Here is a 13,067-nt window from a genome sequence, read left to right as displayed (position 1 = left end):
TTATAATTATGGAAAATTTGTATCCCGTTGGATCATTCCGGATATAAAACGGTACATTTATTTGTAAAAACTGATCCAAACGGTATCGGTTTTCGGGATAATTATCCAAATTAGTACAATTTGTACTGCGGTCTTGGTCTCAGCGTCTGGTTACACGTATTACGAAGTGATAATTGGGATAGTTTAATAAAAAGCTCCCGTTTATCGAAAATACGGGTTTTATTGATTTACCGAAACAAATAGTGTATCGAAAATGTTGCGCCGGGACCCGCGCAGGACAAACCGTAAGCCGGATCGAAAAAGTCGAAACATGGAAAATGCTCGGAATATTCTAATTAGGTTAGGAAGGAGTTCTCGAAAGAGTTTCGGGTTATAAAAACGTAACAACGGTTGACGTCGGTTGGTTCCCGTTTTTATAAAATAGATTTTAATTACCCGGAAAAAGATTTTAGAAATTTCATATGATTCTTATAAATCCATAAACCAACATAAAAATAATTAGGAAGATATGACAATTATCTATATTTTATTTTGGACATATAAAAATTAAAATACTCAATTAATATTATTTTTGAATATTCAAGTACAGATAACACTTAACAATTAACTCACAGAATAGATACTGAACACACATAATAATTATATAATAGCAAAAATAATTACACGATATATCCCGGATATTACATAAAGAATACGAGCTGCTGTCTTTTCTCCACCATAATGTCCTCCGTAAGCCGTTGAGTGGCAATCTCGCAAGATCCCCCCCATTTCGCTATAAGGAATACATCTCCTGATGATTTGGTCAGCTCCTTGTCGAAAAAGAAATGGCTCATCCCACATATACCACTTCACTTCATGCAGAAACTTCTTCCTTTGAGCGTATGACAAATCGGGAGGCATGATATTACTCACAAGGTAGTTCAAAATGTCTGCAAACCACGGTTCTTCCTCTTGCACTCCAAACAGCTGCTCATCGGGAAAAGACTCATTTATTAATGTGTTATCCAGTGAAGTTGCATTTGGATCCTCTAAACGAGAGATATGATCAGCGACTTGATTCTCAGTACCTTTTCTGTTCTTGATCTCTAATTCAAATTCCTGAAATAAAAGAACCCATCTGATCAATCTAGGCTTCAAGTCCTTCTTCGAGACGAGTTATCGAATTGCAGCATGATCAGTGAAAACTGTCACCTTCGTCCCAAGCAGATAAGATCGAAATTTCTCAAAACCGTAGAAAATAGCTAAAAGTTCTTTCTTCGTAGTAGTATAATTCAGTTGAGCACCATTTAGGGTCTTAGTAGCATAGTAGACCACATAAAATATGTTGTTCTTTCTCTGCCGAAGAACTGCTCTAACTGCATAGTCACTTGCATCGCACATCATCTCAAAAGGTTCACTCCAATCAGGTGCACTTATGACAGGTTTCGTGATTAAACTCTTCTTTAAGAACTCAAAAGTAGCCAATCACTCGTCATCAAACTTGAACGGGACATCCTTCTCTAGAAGATTGCACAAAGGTTTTGAAATTTTTGAGAAATCCTTGATGAACCACCCGTAGAAGCCCGCATGACAAGAAAACTGCGAACTCCCTTAACAGAAATTGGTGGGGGAAGATATTCGATGACCCCCACTTTGGATTTTTCCACCTCAAGACCCTTACTAGAGACCTTGTGCCCAAGAATAATGCCATGTCGCACCATAAAGTGACATTTCTCCTAATTGAGAATCAGATTGGTCTCAACACACCTCTTGAGAATGTCGCCTAGATTCTGCAAGCACTCATCAAATGAATCACCAAATACAAAGAAATTGACCATGAATACCTCCACATTTTGACCAATCATGTCAGAGAAGATAGCGATCATGCATCTCTAAAATGTAGCCGGTGCTTCACATAAACCAAAAGAAACCCTTCTAAAGGCGAAAGTTCCAAATGGACAAGTGAAAGTAGTCTTCTCCTGATCTTTTGGAGCAATGCAAATTTGATTATAGCCAGAATAGCCATCCAGAAGACAGTAGTACTCATGCCCAGCCAATATGTCAAGCATCTGATCAATAAACGGCAGAGGGAAGTGATCTTTTCTCATGGCCTTGTTCAGCTTCCTATAATCCATGCAAACTCTCCACCTCGTGTTTGTTCGAGTTGAAATGAGCACATTCTTCTCATTAACAACGACTGTGATACCTCCTTTTTTTGGTACACACTGAACTGGACTCACCCAAGAACTGTCAGAAATGGGATAGATGATCCCTGTATCCAGCCACTTAAGAATTTCCTTTTTCACGACTTCCTTCATGATATGATTTAGTCTTCTTTGTTGCTCAATGGTAGGTTTGCTACATTCATCTAGCATAATTTTATGCATACAATAAGAAGGGCTGATTCCCTTGATATCTGTTATCGTCCATCCAATTGCCGATTTAAATTCTCTTAGAATTCTCAAGAGTTTTTCCTCCTCCCTACCTGAAAGGTCAGATGCAATAATAACAGGCAAAGTAGATGCATCACCTAAAAATGCATACCTCAAATGTTCAGGTAAAGGCTTAAGCTCAAGAGTAGGAGCTTCCTCAATAGATGGCTTGAGGCGCTTAGGAGATTTGTTCAGGTCCTCCATTCCAAGAGATTCAAAAGGCATATCAATCTTCCTCTTCCAGGGAGAAGCATTCAGAAATTATAACTACTCATCCCCTTCATAATCTTCACTATCAGAATTCCCCAATAAGGCTTTTTCTAAGGCATCATACCTTAGCAATTGATCAAGTTCTGAAGTAACCACAGAATCAACCAACTCCATCTTTAAGCACTCCTCATTTTCTGTAGGGAACTTCATTGCATTGAACATATTAAAAGTGACATCCTGATCCAACACTCGCATGGTGAGCTCACCTTTCTGCACATCAATCAAGGTTCGTCCGGTCGCCAGAAAAGGTCTTCCCAAGATTATGGGAATCTTCTTATCCTCCTCGAAATCAAGAATTACAAAATCTGCAGGAAAGATGAGTTTATCCACCTTGACCAAAACATCCTCAACAATGCCTCGTGGATAAATAATAGAAAAATCGGCCAACTGCAAAGTCATATAAGTAGGTTTTGGATCCATCAAGTCCAACTTCTTGAAGATTGAAAAAGGCATCAGATTGATGCTAGCTCCCAAGTCACTTAAGCATTTGTCAAATGACACCTTTCCAATGGTGCATGGAATTGTGAAGCTTCCAGGATCTTTAAGCTTCGGAGGTAATTTCTGTTGTAGCACAACACTCCATTCCTCCGTGAGAGGAACGGTCTCTAAGTCATCAAGCTTCACCTTCCGAGAGAGAATACCTTTCACAAACTTCGCATAACTAGGCATTTATTCAAGAGCTTCAGCGAAAGGTATGTTGATGTGAAGTTTCTTGAAGTTTCTTGAACACCTCCAGAAACTTCTCAAACTGCTTATCCAACTTTTTCTTCTGCATTCTTTTAGGAAAATGAGGTGGAGGATAGATCTATTTCTCCCCTGTATTACCCTCAAGAGGAGTGTGCTCAACAGTAATCTTCCTTGGTTCCATTTATGCTTCCTTCTGCACTTCTTCTTCTTCAGCCTCAACTTCAGACTCTAGAGTCTTATCTTTTTCAGGATTTACGACCTTACCAGACCTCAATATAATTGCCTTAACATGCTCCTTAGCTTCCTTCTTGCTTGGAATTCAGTATCGCTTGGAAGCATTCCAGGTTGATGATTCAGTAATGCATTAACAATCTGCCCAATCAGATTCTCCAAGGTCTTAATAGATATAGCTTGGCTCTTGTATATGAGCCTTAACTCCTCCAATTCAGATTTTTCATTAGCTTGCAGTAACTGCTGAAGTTGAAGTTGTTACCTAGGGGCATATTGCGGTTGTTAAAACAAGGAGGGTTATACTGCTTTGCTGTGTATGGCTAATAAGGTTGTTGCACCGCATTCTGATTGTTGCTCCAGCTGAAGTTGGGATGATTTCGGTTATTGGGATGATAAGTGGCTGGAGCTTGCTGCTGTGATCCCTGAAAGTTGCTCACAAATTGAGCTAATTCGCTAGAAATAGCACACTACTCAGTTTCATGTGCCCCCGCACAAAGTTCACAAACACTAGTGATTTGATTAACTCCATAACTAGCCAAAGAGTCCACTTTCATCGTCAAAGCTTGAAGTTGAGCAGCTATAGCAGTGGATGTATCCATTTCTAGAATTCCGGCTACCTTGCCTTGCAACATTCTTTGCGTAGGATTCTGGTATTCATTAGCTTCCATGAGCTCAATCAACTCATAAGCTTTATTATACCTTTTGGCCTATAAGGCTCCACCAGATGCTGCATCGAGCATAGGTCTAGACTGTGCGCCCAAACCATTGTAGAAACAGTTTATAATCATCCAATCAGGCACGCCATGGTGGGGGCACTTCCTTAGAATCTCCTTATATCGATCTCAAGCCTCACACAGAAATTCTCCAGTTTGCTGTGCAAACTGAGTAAAAGTACTCGTGATTGCCGCAGTCTTTGCCATAGGAAAGAATTTAGTGAGAAACTTTTGAGAAATATCCTCCCATTTGGTGATAGACCCTGGTGGTAGATAATGTAACTAACACTTTTCTTTATCCCTTAGAGAGAATGGGAAAAGTCTCAGCTTGATAGCATCTTCAGTCACCCCATTGAACTTGAAAGTATCGTAGATCTCGATGAAATCCCTGATGTGCATGTTGGGGTTTTCTGTAGGAGAACTCCCAAATTGAATTAACTTCTTTATCATCTGAATTGTGTTTGACTTGATCTCAAAAGTGTTAACCGAGATGGCTGGTCTGATGATGCTCGACTGAATATCATTGATCTTAGGCTGAGAATAGTCCATCAAAGCTTTAGGAATTTCTTCTTGATATCCCATCACTACTAAAGCTGGTTCCTCGACTTTCTCTTCTTTTTCTACTTTTTCTTTATTCTCAAAAACTTCCCTTCGAATCACTACAGATTCCTCCTCGGCTTGATCTAGAGTTCTCTTACGAGCACGCGAACGCGTATGCATACACGCTCGCTAGAGTACCTGAAACATGACAAGGAAAAGAGCAGGTAAGTAACAATGTCCGAGTCAATGAACTTTAACAATCACTGATGACAAACACATAAACTAAAAGTTAACACCGAGTCCCGGGCAGCGGTGCCAAAAACTTGCTAATCGCTAAACACGCGCTAAAATTCACGCAAGTATACGCGATCGCAAGTAATATAGAATTATTTCTAGTTCATTCCCACAGAGACTGGTTTAGTTTAACTATATGATTTATACACTTATGCAACAATGATATGGCTATTATTCAATGCTAAGACGAATAACAATTTGGGTTTTGATTATAACTACGATTAACTATTGAGAATTATACTAAAGAACATTAACTAAGAGATTAAAGAGAATTGAATAATATATAACACAAATATGGGATTCTAACTTCATTAGATACTTCATTCAATAGCCTTATTGATCTTAACCTTAGCATGTAATGGTGATGACACTAATCAGATAACATGAAAATGATAAACGCCAACTTTCATTACATGAATAACATACTACCAGACATCCACAAAAGAGAAAGAAGCTGAATAGACACCAATTATACTGAGACCCTATATGTCTATAGAATTTTACAACAAAATGGTTTAATGCACAAGTTATCTATCATGATTACATATGGCAATTAAGATGGTTAAAATTACCTACGAATTATGTATAACAATAACACATGAAACTATGCTAGCATGACAAGTTCTAAATCCTTAAATTTATTGTCGCTTCATTAAAAATTAACACGCAATCTTACAAGTTCGCGACGCTCATAAGACGAATAAGCACAACCAATACTAGGCTATCATACAATCACCATACACTAAGGTATCGAAACAATTTAACTAAAGAAATCCATAACTAAATCCGTTAGAACCCCACGATAACGATTAGCCCCTAATCGGACTCATCATCAATGTGGGTTCCGATGAAAGCATGGTATAATAAATGTAGTCTTTATAAAACAAATAATAAACAAAGTATGTAATCCAGAGTTTTAGGTTCAACAAAACAAGAAACGAGCATCCAAGAATACAACTTAAAATAAAGAATCACAAGAATAAACTAGATCTTCTTCGCCTTCGTTAAATTATGCTATAGGTCTTCTTCTCGTCTTCTCCTTAAGATCTGTTATGAAAAACGTCTTTTTGTTGTGTTTATATAGCAACCCAATTAATCCAAAAGCCCAGAAAAACAGTCTTTTAATTGAAACAAGAATCTGGAATTCCGATCTGGCATGACCGCGCGCTTCACCAGCGCGGGTGCGCTGACATTCTGCTTCTCTAGCGCGGGCACGCGCTAGCACTCACCGGTGCGCTAGTCTTCTGGAAAAATTGAAATTGCCTTCTTTTCTTGCTACAATGAGTTGGTCTTCACGAGCCTTTATTCCTTGGATACCATCATAACACCATATTAACATCAAATCAATGCTAATTCACCTGAATTCTGGATTAATGCCTGAAATGTAAAAACACTAGAAAACACATTAAAATACCAATAACTTGAGTATATATATATACACCAATTCAAAGCTTAATGGAGCGTTATAAAGTGTCATAAATGCCCCTCAATAGAAACTATGACTGTCTCTCTTAGAAACTCTCAAGATTATAAGGAGTTTACTTTGGAAAGACTGTATGGCATTCTAAAAACTTATGAGCTTGAGTTGGAACAAGATGAGAAGTTAGATAAAGGAAGGAATACAGGAGGATATATTGCATTGATAGCTGGAGAAGAGAGAATGAAAGCGATGAAGGTTGAAGCTGTGGAATCTGCACTAAACTCAAGGGTTTGTGAAGGCAAAGGAAAAGGGATAATGGATGAGCATGGAGATCATCTTAGTCAGGATGAAATGGAGGACATAGATGAACATCTAGCTTTCCTATCAATAAGATTTTCCAAGATCAAGTTAAAAAAAAAATTGGAGCAACCAAGCCAAATAGAAACATGGTGGAAAAATTTAAATTCAATTGTTTCAAATGTGCTTTGAGTGGTCATTTTGCAAATGAATGCAGAAAGCTGGATTCTGAGAAAAGAAAGTTTGAGCCTGTGGATTATAAAAAGAAATACTTTGATTTGCTCAAACAAAAGGAAAGGGCTTTCCTTAATCAAGAAAATGATTGGGCAGCTGATGGGGTAGATGAAGATGAAGAAACAAGCTATGTCAATCTAGCTCTAATGGCCAAATCTGATGAAGTTGAGGTCAGTTCTTCAAGCAATCAGGTAGTCACTACTAATCTAGCACACATTTCTGAAGATGAGTGTAATGATGCTATAAATGACATGTCAACAGAATTATATCATTTGCGTGTTACACTTAAATCACTCACTAAAGAAAACACAAAAATTAAAGATAGTAATCTGTTTTTAAGTGAGAGGAATACTGTGTTAGAAACTCAATTTATTGGTTTTGAGAAACTGAAGATAGAGTGCAAGATTGAAAAAGATGAATTGATTGAATCTTTGAAGAAAGAGGAAATTTTGAGAAAGCAGCTTGAACGAGAGTAAGAGGTAATCAAGGCTCGGAAGTCATCAAGAAATGTACATGCCCAAATTCCTAAAGTTCAAGGAATAAAATCATTCTGTGAAGAACCTGGAAAAAGAGCAAGGAGAAACTGGATCCTGAGTTGGTAGAAGGACTATCAACGGATGTGGATTCGACGGATGATGAAGTTTATCCGTTGAAAGCTAAAAAGGATTATCTGTCGAAAGACAAGGAACCATATCCATCGATAGAAAAGAAGGCTATTAGCAAATCCAAGCTAGCTAAGCTAAATGAAATATATGGATCGGTTTCCAAGAACTTTGTTATAGGAGAATCAAGTCAAGTCAAGGAAAACAAAAGAGTGAATGTGGGGCATCTATCCATGAAGCAACTGAATAATATATTAGAGAAAATTAAAGTGAAGGCAGACTCCAAAAGGAAAAACAAAAGGAATGGGAAAGTAGGAATTAATAAACATAACAACTACACACCTGATAAATATACACTTAGAAAAATTTATGTTAAGTGTGTTAGTATTAATCATTTGTGTGTTAATTGCAAATCTTCTATGCTTGCACCCATGTCTGCACCTCCCTCATTTCCTAACATGCCCACAATGCCTATGAATGTTATGCATGCATAAAATTTGAATGCACAATTTGCTAATATGCCATTTGCAAAAAATCCATACTATCCTACATTCAATATGCCTCAAATGCTATTTAGCATGCCATATTGGAATAATATGTTTGCACATAATATGCCATTCCATGTTAACCAACCTTTACATGATAATTCTACAATTATGAATGGTTTTTAAAGCCCTCCTCTAATGACCAAGGTTGAATCTCAATCACCTAAGTCAAGTGTAAAAATCCCAGGAAAACCTAAAAAGAAGGCTAATAAGGCAGGACCCAAGGAAACTTGGGTACTAAAATTAACTTTATTTGATTTTGATGTGTGTAGGGAAACAGAAAGAATATATGGTATCTGGATAGTGGTTGCTCAAGGCACATAATTGGAGATTCTACCCTGCTCACTAAGTTCAAGGAGAGAGCTGGCCCAAGTATTACTTTTGGAGATAACAGCAAAGGGTATACTATGGGATATGGCTTGATTTCTAAGGAGAATGTCATCATTGAAGAAGTTGCTCTAGTGGATGGACTCAAACACAAAATTTTGAGTGTCAGCCAACTATGTAACAAGGGCAACTCTGTAACCTTTAATTCAGAAGCCTGTGTTGTTACAAATAATAAGAACAACAAAGTTGTTCTCACATGGTGAGAAAAGGAAATGTGTATCTAGCTAACTTCTCATCCAATGCATATTCTATTACTTGTCTTTTTAGCAAAGCAAGTCAAGATGAAAGTTTGTTGTGGCACAAGAAGCTGTCCCATCTGAACTTCAAGACTTTGAAAGAATTAGTCAGGAAAGACCTAGTAAGAGGGATTCCTCAAGTTGAGTTCTCAAAGAATGGACTATGTGATGATTGTTAGAAAGGAAAACAAATCAAAACATCATTCAAAAAAAAGCTTGAATCTACAATTGAAGAATCACTACAACTATTGCACATAGATTTATTTGGACCAGTCAATGTGTTGTCAATGTGACGACTGAGAATTTTGTGACGTAATTAAGTCAATAAAGTATGCTTTATGTGAAGTGATTATAATTATGTGATTAAGTGTTGATTAATTATCCTTATTGTATATTAGAATCTAGGAGCGTAAGTAAAAGCGTTCCAATTTAAAGAGTCAGCTTAGTAGTTAAGTTGTGATATCGGGCCGTCAGGTGGAACGGAACCCGTCCTAATAAGGATTTAAAGAATATAAAATAGGAAATATGTGTGATTGAATGAAATGAATGTTTAAATAAATTATTTTGTCCTAAGTGACGTGTCGGTCTATATTGTTAATGAAAAGCGTAATCGAAACGCTGAGCGTCGGGCCGTCAGGCCGAACATGACCCGGTACGCGTAGAAAAGGGTAAAGATTAAAGAAGGACAAATTCTCTGATCAGACCTGAGTTGTTATGTGTTCATATATGTGTGATTTCTTGTCTGTGTGCATGACTATGTGCTCTGTGACATTTGTATGAATTTAAAGGAATTATTTAATATAAATAAAGGTTTATTTAACCTTCGCGTATTTTTATAAAATTATCTGAGTAAGATAAAAATATGGGATTTGTTCTGTTATTGTCATAATAGTCCTAGAGACTTTTTAAAAATGATGGACAGGTTTATTTGTTGGTCGTTGCATTTTAAATTGATTTTTATGTGCTAAAATGCTATTACTAGCACGAACTTGCGAAAATCATATAAAATCAACCGTTCGCTCAAAAGTTTATTATGAGTAATGGTTGGAAAGCTAATTTTGAGATCTACGTATTAAAATTGTCAATTGCAATAATTTTCGACTTTCCGAGAGAGATATATTTTATATTTGATTTTTATTGTATTTGAGTAAAAAGAAAGGATCAAATAAGCATAAAAGGGATTTAGTAGATTACTAAAATACCCTTGGCCCTAATACAATATAAACACCCCCCCCATTTTCTTTCTTTCTTTTCCCGTGACCACCCTTCCCCCTCTCCCTCATTTTCTTTTCTCTCTCACTCTCTCTCTCTCGAACAATCTCACTCTCTCTCTCGGCTCCCTCCATCTCTCTTTTCTCTCTCTTGCATGCAACACCCAATCTTCACTCAAACTCAAAGATATTGCCCTCTAAAGTTTCTATTTTCGGTATATTTCTCAAATTCCATTTGCATGTGAGTATTTGTGTAAGTGTTTTGGTAATCATCTCTATGGTTGTGTTCAAGGAAATTGATTTCTTGATACAAGATCATAAGAGTAAATTCAAGAAGATTATGTGGTTTAAAACTCAAGAGGAGACCCGTTGTGGGCTCTCTTAAGTTCGACCACCACCGGCTATGATCCAAGGAGAGCCGGTGGAATTTTAATGATGTGTTAATATGATTTTTAAGCCTTGCATGTTTTGGTTTTTAAAAGTTCAAAAAGGGTTTTTGGTATTTCCATTTGAAATTTGAGTATGTGATTGAAAATGGATTGTTTTGATTATTGAGGTGTGTTGTTAGGGCGAAAACACGCGCTAATATTTACGCAAGTATACGCGTTCGCAAGTAATATAGAATACTTTCTAGTTCGTTCCCTCAGAGACTCAGACTAAATTATTGTCTAATTAAACTCACTCACCAATGTATGATTACTTCTCAATGTTAAGATAATAACACTTAAAATTGTTGATTAAATATTAACTATAATTAACTACTTAATTAACCACTTAACTAACACTTCAATTTATCAATAATAAAACACTCATGAGATCACAACTTCATTATTACTTCCTTCTATAGCCATTGTTATTACCTTTAACATGTGACAGTGATGATATTAATCGAATAACACGAAACTGATAAAAGCCAACTTTCATTGTACTAATACCATTCTACCAAGCATCCACAATTAAGATAGAAGTTGAATAGTCATCAATTATGTTGAGTTCCTATATGTCTACAGAAATTGACAACACAACGATTTAAGCTCAAGTTATTCCTTTTTGATTACATAGGGCAAATAAAACTGTTAGAGTTACCCACTAATCATGCACAACGTACATGAACCTATGCTAGCATGGCAAGTTCTAAATCTCAAGATCCACCGTCGCTTCACAAGAGATTAACACCCTATCTTATATGTTCGTGACGCACATAAGACGAATACGCACAACCAATACTAGATATCATGCAATTATCACACACTAAAGTATTAAACAATTAACTAAAGAATTCCATAATAAATCCGTTGCAACCCCATGATCACGATTAGCCCATAATAGAACTTATCGCCATCATGGGTTCATATGAAATCATGATAAACAAACACAAGAAAATAATAACTAAACTAATTATATTAAAATAGAGTACGTCACAAGAGTAAATAAGTCAAAGCAAGAAAACTAGCATCCAACGTTACAACGAAACAAGAATCACAAGAAAATATGCTTCCTCTTCGTTGCGGTGTGCTAAATCGGTCTTCTTCCTTATCTCCTTCGCTTCTTGCGTAAAACACAATCTAAAACATAATCCCCTTCATACTCTCTGTGAAAACGTCTCAAATCTACCTATATAATAGTCCCATAAAACTCAGATTACATAGAAGTTGGAAGCCAAACAGAAGTAGAAGTCTAAAATAATTTATCTTTTCCCCCGAGCCTGCACGGCCGCTCAGCATAGCTGCGCGGGCGCGCAGGTTACTGCGCGGCCGCTCAGCATTGCTGCGCGGGCGCGCAGGCCTCTACTGGAAAAAATCCAGGTTTGCTCTGTTTCTTCGCCGTAATCTGCCCATTCCTTTCCTCTCGTAATGGTGAACACATGTCAAGGCTTATTCTTGATAATTCCTCCCCCGAAATGCAACTAATACCCTGAAATGCATAAACACTAGAAAAACGCATCAAATACACAAAATACTTGATTTCAAGACACCAATTTAAGCCATTTTAAGACGTTCTAAGTGGTATAAAATGCCACTTATCATGTGTGTAAGTCATTTGTTGTTTAGGAAATCAAAATTTAAGGTTGCATGTTGTGTTTATAATTCGGCTTTGTACTAATAAAAAGGGGAATTAGATTTGATGGCTTGATCCTAGTGTAAACTAAGCTTATTTAGTGAAGAAAGTGATTGCATGTTAGTTTTAAAGAAGAACAAGTAGTGCATGTCATCGTTTGATCCTTGAGATTGTAAAACATGATTTAGCCGAATGAAAAATGGGTTTAGAAGAGATTGATTTGATGATTAAGTGAATGCATGCATGTTGATTGAATAATTTGATTAAGGTTTAAGTCATTAGGTGATGTTTGGTTTTGTGCTTTGGAAATCTTGATGAAAATGAATTGAATGACTAAGTTAAGGTTTAAAACAAGTTGGAAATGTGATATAAAACTTTGCATGTCAAAAATTGATCCTTGCATGTGTGATTTATTGAAAAACCCGAATGGGTCATATGGTTAAAAGGGAATTAAGTGGACTTTTGTGGGAATATATGCTAATTACTAATAAGAACTTGGTTGCATGACATTGATTGGAATATGCTTGTGTTCGAATAATTAAAAGAGGGTGTTGAATTTTGATTCTTAAATGAATATGATTCGAATTTTGGACTAAAAGAATTAAGCGTAATTACGGAAAGACCCTTGTAATATGCTTACCAAAGGAGTTTATTGTGTTTGATTATATGAAAATGAATTTGAGTATATGTGGTTGTGTTTTATGTGTATGGCCGAATGGAATTAAAGTAGAAAAGTGAATGAATTGGTTCTAATACCTTGCTAAGTAATTGCATGTGAAATTCTAGGAGATAGGTGACTTATTTGTGGTTGTTGTGGTTCGAATTAAAGAATAAAAGAAAAGGAAATAAAGTGGTTTGTTATCAAAGAACTCTAAGTGACAGTTATGGTCGCAAAAGATTTAGTCATGAATAAATCATGAACCCGTAAGAG

At 36.6% G+C, this 13,067-nt stretch overlaps 1 non-coding gene across 1 annotated transcript; it reads left to right on the top strand.

Moving 5' to 3' along the window:
- Positions 1 to 4,397: 4,397 nt before the first annotated feature.
- Positions 4,398 to 4,504, top strand: LOC141699412 (small nucleolar RNA R71). Its single transcript, XR_012565878.1, has one exon. It is a non-coding gene; the product is annotated as a small nucleolar RNA R71 (small nucleolar RNA).
- Positions 4,505 to 13,067: the final 8,563 nt, after the last annotated feature.

Source organism: Apium graveolens, chromosome 11, assembly GCF_009905375.1.
Source record: "Apium graveolens cultivar Ventura chromosome 11, ASM990537v1, whole genome shotgun sequence".
Classification (NCBI taxonomy): Eukaryota; Viridiplantae; Streptophyta; class Magnoliopsida; order Apiales; family Apiaceae; genus Apium; species Apium graveolens.
Note: the sequence above shows the minus strand (reverse complement) of the source record. Positions and strands in the feature narration are given on the sequence as shown.